The sequence below is a fragment of the Littorina saxatilis genome, linkage group LG8 (assembly GCF_037325665.1).
Source record: "Littorina saxatilis isolate snail1 linkage group LG8, US_GU_Lsax_2.0, whole genome shotgun sequence".
Taxonomy (NCBI): Eukaryota; Metazoa; Mollusca; class Gastropoda; order Littorinimorpha; family Littorinidae; genus Littorina; species Littorina saxatilis.
The window spans coordinates 17,307,128-17,313,227 of record NC_090252.1 but is presented as its reverse complement, the minus strand read 5'-3'; the positions used below and the strand labels follow the sequence as shown (position 1 = coordinate 17,313,227).

Below are 6,100 nucleotides of genomic sequence, written 5' to 3'. Positions count from 1 at the left end.
AAAACATTTATCAAAAAAATGAAAAAAACGTTTAGGGATATCATACCCAGGAACTTTCATTTCAAATTTCATAAAGATCGGTCCAGTAGTTTGGTCTGAATCGCTCTTCACGCACACACACACACAGACACACAGACACACACACGCACATACACCACGACCCTCGTTTCGATTCCCCCTCGATGTTAAAATATTTAGTCAAAACTTGACTAAATATAAAAACAAGTCGCGTAAGACGAAAATACAATATTTAGTCAAGTAGCTGTCGAACTCACAGAATGAAACTGAACGCAATGCCATTTTTCAGCAAGACCGTATACTCGTAGCATCGTCAGTCCACCGCTCATGGCAAAGGCAGTGAAATTGACAAGAAGAGCGGGGGTAGTAGTTGCGCTAAGAAGGATAGCACGCTTTTCTGTACCTCTCTTTGTTTTAACTTTCTGAGCGTGTTTTTAATCCAAACATATCATATCTATATGTTTTTGGAATCAGGAACCGACAAAGAATAAGATGAAAGTGTTTTTAAATTGATTTGGACAATTTAATTTTGATAATAATTTTTATATATTTAATTTTCAGAGCTTGTTTTTAATCCGAATATAACATATTTATATGTTTTTGGAATCAGCAAATGATGGAGAATAAGATAAACGTAAATTTGGATCGTTTTATAAATTTTTATTTTTTTTTACAATTTTCTGATTTCTAATGACCAAAGTCATTAATTAAATTTTAAGCCACCAAGCTGAAATGCAATACCAAAGTCCGGGCTTCGTCGAAGATTACTTGACCAAAATTTAAACCAATTTGGGTGAAAAATGAGGGCGTGACAGTGCCGCCTCAACTTTCACGAAAAGCCGGATATGACGTCATCAAAGACATTTATCAAAAAAATGAAAAAAACGTATGGGGATTTCATACCCAGAAACTCTCATGTCAAATTTCATAAAGATCGGTCCAGTAGTTTAGTCTGAATCGCTCTACACACACACACAGACACACACACAGATACACCACGACCCTCGTTTCGATTCCCCCTCGATGTTAAAATATTTAGTCAAAACTTGACTAAATATAACAAGCAAATAGCATACAACAGAGAAAACATTGACACGCAGAAACAATCACACCAGACTTCTGAACAATCTGAACAGACTTCACGGAAAGAGAGAAACTGAGAAAAACACGTGTTGCATAGCTGTTTAATAAAAAAAGGGTTGTGTTTATGATCAAACCAGACGCGTTCTTCGTGCAAACACTAATCGTGGTGACCAACTATGTATTATAATCGTACAGGTTTGTGTACGTGTAAATACCCGACACTTAATTATTCGCCCACCAGTCATGCCGGTTTTAATTGCATGCCCTAACATTTTTTTTCAAACGAAGGTATTAATGAATATCAAAACTCAACAGCCTGGGTGCTCTCTGTGCACTTTGATCATTTGTCAGGAAGTAATTTTAGAAAAAAAGCCACTTGTGTGTGTGTGTGTGTTTTTGTTTTGTATAGACATCATTCATTCCTCAAAATGACAACTCATCACAAAGAGTCAGAGTGCTGATCTTTGGTATGCGTTCAAGTGCACGTGTATCTCACGAAAAAGCCTTGACAGATTAGAGATGATGAGTCGCACTGTTAACACAAGAAGAAGCTTAGGATAGGTCATAACACCATGACATGCAATCACTCTATCACCATCACCTTCACTGCAGTCTGCTTTCATGCTGTTGATTTCTGCATAGTCCCCTTCTTCGTCTGTTACAGCTGTAACAAAATCAATGAAAAACAAGAAATAATTTCTTTATTTATCTTGATGCAGACAATCATAAATCAAATACTGATACACTGCTCACACTCCAAAATCAAGACTTTAAAGGCAATGTACACTGCATTGGGGTATGCACGTTAAAGATCCCACGATTGACAAAAGGGTCTTTCCTGGAAAAATTGTATAGGCGTAGATAAAAAATGTCCACCAAAATACCCTAGTGACCTGGAATAATAGGCCGTGAAAGGTGGATGCAGCGCCTATAGGCTGTTGATCTACTGGCCGATGTGAATGCGTGATATATTGTGTAAACAAATTCTATCTCACGCGGCATTAATAGGTAACATGCGCCTTGAGTCGCCTTGTGTGGTGAGATACGTGCGCGATATAAATCCTCGTAAATACAAATAAATAAATAAATAAATAAATAAATACATAAATAAATAAGTTCGTTTTTTCAAGTACTGCTAACAAGTTTCCGCATTTGTCCACTATACAAATGTGCCCTAGGAAAACATAATAGACGTGAAGAATAATATTCAACCCCAAAATCGACTGTCCAATTCATTTTTGACCCAAAAGTCAACGAGAGGTTCAAGGCAAGTGATTATTGAACTAAACTATTGTTGATTCCTTTCCACAGCAGAACCTTTATCAAACAAAGCCTTTTGGCGTGAGAAAACTAACAAGTCGCGTAAGGCGAAAATACAATATTTAGTCAAGTAGCTGCCCTTTTTCAGCAAGACCGTATACTCGTAGCATCGTCAGTCCACCGCTCATGGCAAAGGCAGTGAAATTGACAAGAAGAGCGGGGTAGTAGTTGCGCTAAGAAGGATAGCACGCTTTTCTGTACCTCTCTTTGTTTTAACTTTCTGAGCGTGTTTTTAATCCAAACATATCATATCTATATGTTTTTGGAATCAGGAACCGACAAGGAATAAGATGAAAGTGTTTTTAAATTGATTTCGAAAAAAATTTTTGGATAATAATTTTTATATATTTAATTTTCAGAGCTTGTTTTTAATCCGAATATAACATATTTATATGTTTTTGGAATCAGCAAATGATGGAGAATAAGATAAACGTAAATTTGGATCGTTTTATAAATTTTTATTTTTTTTTACAATTTTCCGATTTTTAATGACCAAAGTCATAAATTAATTTTTAAGCCACCAAGCTGAAATGCAATACCGAACCCCGGGCTTTGTCGAAGATTACTTGACCAAAATTTCAACCAATTTGGTTGAAAAATGAGGGCGTGACAGTGCCGCCTCAACTTTCACGAAAAGCCGGATATGACGTCATCAAAGACATTTATCAAAAAAATGAAAAAAACGTTCGGGGATTTCATACCCAGGAACTCTCATGTCAAATTTCATAAAGATCGGTCCAGTAGTTTAGTCTGAATCGCTCTACACACACACACAGACACACACACAGACACACACACAGACACACGCACATACACCATACCCTCGTTTCGATTCCCCCTCGATGTTAAAATATTTAGTCAAAACTTGACTAAATATAAAAATGATAATGAAGGCTTTATGTACGTTTTCTGTTTTAAATGTATGTTGTTTGTCCCTGCTCAAAGTCAGTGTTTATGCGGAAAAAAGATGCGCGCATGAATAATGTTATGGTGTCGCCTGCTGAAGGCTTAGTGAGTGGTAAACATGCATCGCCAGATTTGAGTCGGTTTTATTTGTTCGGGGCATAAGCAATTTTCTTCCCCCTTTCCTAGCCCAGGTGGTGGGTTCAAGTGCTAGTCTTTCGGATGAGACGAAACACTGAGGTCCCTTCGTGTACACTACATTGGGGTGTGCACGTTAAAGATCCCACGATTGACAAAAGGGTCTTTCCTGGCAACATTGTATAGGCATAGATAAAAAAATGTCCACCAAATACCCGTGTGACTTGGAATAATAGGCCGTGAAAAGTAAATATTTGCCGTAATGGCTTGAGATTTACTGGCCGATGTGAATGCGTGATATATTGTGTAAACAATTCCATCTCACGCAGCAGAAATTAATATGTAAAGCGCTTAGAGAACGTCAAGCGCTATATACATCTCCCATATACATACATCGTCCAGGATAGCATATTAATTTGTCCCTATGTATTCTGTTTGTGCAATACCTCGCCAGAGGCTCGGGAATACCCGGTAACGGTCCCTGGGGTGAGTATGTTTTTTTTTTTTTTACGGGCGCTGTGGCGGGGTGGTAAGAAATCGGCCTCTTAATCGGAAGGTCGAGGGTTCGAATCCAGGCCGCGGCCGCCCGGTGGGTTAAGTGTGGAGATTTTTCCGATCTCCCAGGTCAACTTATGTGCAGACCTGCAAGTGACTTATCCCCCTTCGTGTGTACACGCAAGCAAAAGACCAAGTGCGCACGGAAAAGATCCTGTAATCCATGTCAGAGTTCGGTGGGTTATAGAAACACGAAAATACCCAGCATGCTTCCTCCGAAAGCGGCGTATGGCTGCCTAAATGGCGGGGTAAAACTGACGGTCATACACGTAAAATCATGATTCCACTCGTGCAAAAACACGAGTGTACGTGGGAGTCTAAGCCCATGAACGAAGAAGAAGAAGAAGAAGAAGAGTATGGGTTTTGAAAGAGTGAATACCCTTGCTCTTTCTCTGACAAAAAAGGTAACATGTGCTTCTGTCCACGTGTTTCCGACACACCCTTCGCTTGTGATTGGCCCCTCTGATGTTTGTCCGAGTAAAACCCCAACATATTTCACTCTTTCACAACCCATTCTGCAAACCCGACAGAGTTATTTACGAAATTAGTCTTTTGACTCGGGAGTGTGTAACCTCTATTTGCTTACCATCCACGGATGCAGCAGCCCCAGTCAAGACATGTATGGCAGCACCACATCTCGGTGGTATATTCCTGTCACAAGTGGTGTTGAGTCGATGTACGGCAGCAGTGTGCACGTCCATTGAGCTTTGGTAAATGTCGTTCACGATGTTCAGGCTGACGTTTGACCCTCCATAAAAGATGCTTGGAACAACTGTTTGACATTTAATGTGAATATTTCTTACATGAATAGATACATATAACCAAAAAAACCACAGCATCTTTATGTTATCGTGCGCTCATCGGTAAGAACAAATAATACATGAAGAAAGGAATAGGAATCAAAAGGAACAATTTCATAAGAAGCAGCATATAACACCCATGTATCGCTTCTTGTGTGTGTGTGTCAGTCTCTCTCTCTCTCTCTCTCTCTCTCTCTCTCTCTCTCTCTCTCTCTCTCTCTCTCTCTCTCTCTCTCTCTCTCTCTCTCTCTCTCTCTCTCTCTCTCCCCCTTCTCTCTCTATTTTGTTTCACAGTGAATAGATCCGTATGTATGTTTAACAACTTTGACATTGGAAAAGCCAGCCCGTTACTTATGTCTATTTGTGTTCTTAATTTAGTCTTGACTGACTGATTGACTAGTTGGTATTTGTGTCCCCAGTGCTAGTGACTATTTGGGACATGAGGTGTTGATACGCTGAAACCTTGATCTATTTTACTCAATATTTACCGTACGGATTTCGGGGAGCGATGTGACCTGCTTGGTTTAGCCCGAAACCAGTCCAAGAACGCCTGAAATACAGAGTTTAAAACGGGTTGAAGAAAAACAAATTTTTCAAATCTAAACACCTACATCAACAACGATGGTGTCAACAAATCAAAGAGAAAGCTAGCTTACAATAACACTGATAACGACGACGACACCCTTGTTTTTCCGAATGATCCCCAATCACTGCACCAAAAAAGTGCTGCAAAGCACGCAAGAACAAATAAGCATGTTAAGCAATTAAAAAAAAACAGAATTAATGCACTCATTCCAAAACAATAGAGTTGTCGTATTAAAAGTATAAGTGTAAAACGTGTAATGTGAATGAATAGCTCAACCAACAACAGTTAGTGTACATTTCTCAAATTACCAATGCCTATCTCCTTCTGTGTGTGTGTCACTTTTTACCCCCCCCCCCCCCCTCTGTACCACCCCTCTTCGTTTCCACTGTTCGCTCTGTCAAATGATGAATTTCACAACAAGCAAACATTCAAACAAACACCCAGAAAACAACAACAACAAGAAATTCCTTCGAGGTAGGAAAAACACCCCCGTTGGTCAAAGGGAAATAACCATTCTCACTGCACCCATTCTCACTGCCACCAACTGAGAAGGTTATTTCCCTTTGACCATGAATATGTTTCTCTATAAGTCCTTGTAGAATCTTAATCCACCAATAACTCCCTAACCGTGTGTTTGACTGGTCCCAATTTTTGTAAGGACCGTCTCAGGAATGTATAGAACCTGTTCACCAAGTTT

The 6,100-nt window shown here is 39.4% G+C and overlaps 2 long non-coding RNA genes across 2 annotated transcripts in view; one reads left to right on the top strand and one right to left on the bottom strand.

The window, feature by feature from the left end:
• LOC138972959 (uncharacterized) overlaps positions 1 to 6,100 on the top strand; it is a 281,386-nt gene that overhangs the window by 97,190 nt on the left and 178,096 nt on the right. The window lies entirely within an intron of this gene.
• LOC138972211 (uncharacterized) overlaps positions 4,477 to 6,100 on the bottom strand; it is a 3,273-nt gene continuing 1,649 nt past the window's right edge. Inside the window, exons 4-5 of the long non-coding RNA XR_011457492.1 lie at positions 5,306 to 5,367; positions 4,477 to 4,789 (exon numbers count right to left, since the gene is read on the bottom strand). This is a non-coding gene — a long non-coding RNA (uncharacterized lncRNA). The remainder of the gene's footprint in view (positions 4,790 to 5,305; positions 5,368 to 6,100) is intronic.